We start from the raw sequence: 1571 nt of genomic DNA, 5'->3' as shown, positions 1-1571 counted from the left end.
AGCTGCAGGGTTCAAGGCTTCATTTCCAAAAAACAACAAAAAAATAAACAATAAAAAATGGTCCTGGATTCTACATATCTAACAGCTAATAAGTTTTATGAACTGTGCAGAAAATACCTTAAACATATTTTCAAATTTTTCCCATCTACTCACATTTTTCTTGATTATGCATCAAATACTGTTTAAAATATATTTTTTCCCACAAATTTTAAAAATGGTAAGTCATGAAAGCAAAGGAGGGAGTGACATCCTTTATTGAGGGAAATTTAAACTGTTTTACTTATACTGATAGACTTAAGAAACACTGGTCCAAAGAGAGTAACATACTTATGTGCATATGTGCAAAATTAAATCTGACCGTTTTTGTCAAGTGAATCAACATTTTGACATTTGATAACTAAAATTACAAGTTTTAAATCATTTAAGTTAAAATAATTAGGTATCTTGCCTGTATTGTTCAGTACCTCTGCTTTCACAAAGAAAACCCGTAAGAAAACAAAAAGTGCATGCGGAACAAAATGGCGCCCCGGCGTACGCTCCACTACCCGCAAGTGAGAGAAAAAAAAAAAAGTTAAACAGCAAAGAGGGTATGCGCTAATCAAAGGTAAATTTCTCAGTACGCCCCTAGGTTTAACCAAGTTAAACAGCAAAGAGGGCATGCCGCAAATCAAAGGTAAATTATCTACTCAGTATTCCCTCCCACAGCATTTCAAACCTATCTCCACCCCTCTCCCCACCCTCTCAATTCACGGACAAAATCCAGGAACTTCACTGGCTTTCCACGGCTGCCTTGGGAACTGATTCTCTGGAAGAACAAACCTTCAACGTACTGTTCAAGAACAACTGACAGACTTCTGGAGACAGTGTATATTCAGACATATGTATACAAACACAACTTACTCGGCTCTTAACTCTTACAGAGAAAGCCTGAGAGAAAAATCAAAATCTGAATTACCATGCTTTCTCTGGGAACAGGAGAAGATACAGGTATCAATTCTTTCTCCTGAGGTATAAATTATTCTCTCCTCCCTAAAATAACGAATTCCTTACCTTATTTTGTCCTCTTCTTCAGAAGTCTTGCTTCCGCGTCTCTTCAGACGACCGCTAAAGAAACTAATGGTCAAGAGCAAGCACTCTACTTATAGAAAGAGGCTAAGGAACTGGATGTAGCGCTGGGGGGACGAAGGGATGAGCCGCACTGGAGTTAGGGAAGATAAAAGATGTAGAGGTGGGGGAGGGATGAAGAGAGGCACTCGCGAGAACGACTGACAAGAGAATCTTGCGAGAGCAACTGGTGAAAGCAACTCGCGGTAGAAACTCTGAAGAAAACTGCAACGGCAGAATGTGTTCTCTACTTTTTTACTGCATACTTTTCCCAGTTGCTTTAATTTAATCAATGTAAAGGAGAAGGGTTTAACTGGTGGCGCAGTGGTTGAGAGTCTGCCGGCTGATGCAGGGCACATGGGTTCGTGCTCCGGTCCGGGAACATCCCACATGCTGCGGAGCGGCTGGGCCCGTGAGCCGTGGCCGCTGAACCTGCGCGTCCGGAGCCTGTGCTCCGCAACAGGGTA

The 1571-nt window shown here is 41.6% G+C and overlaps 1 protein-coding gene across 1 annotated transcript in view; it reads left to right on the top strand.

Annotated features, from left to right (window-relative positions):
• The window catches only part of LOC114891715 (RNA-binding motif protein, X chromosome-like), an 11549-nt gene that overhangs the window by 254 nt on the left and 9724 nt on the right, over nucleotides 1–1571 (top strand). The gene's annotated exons all lie outside the window — the stretch shown is intronic.

This window comes from Monodon monoceros, unplaced genomic scaffold (genome assembly GCF_005190385.1).
Source record: "Monodon monoceros isolate NGI ecotype Baffin Bay Population unplaced genomic scaffold, NGI_Narwhal_1 Contig85_ctg1, whole genome shotgun sequence".
Lineage (NCBI taxonomy): Eukaryota > Metazoa > Chordata > Mammalia > Artiodactyla > Monodontidae > Monodon > Monodon monoceros.
The sequence above is the reverse complement of the archived record's forward strand: the minus strand, read 5'-3'. Positions and strand labels throughout refer to the sequence as shown.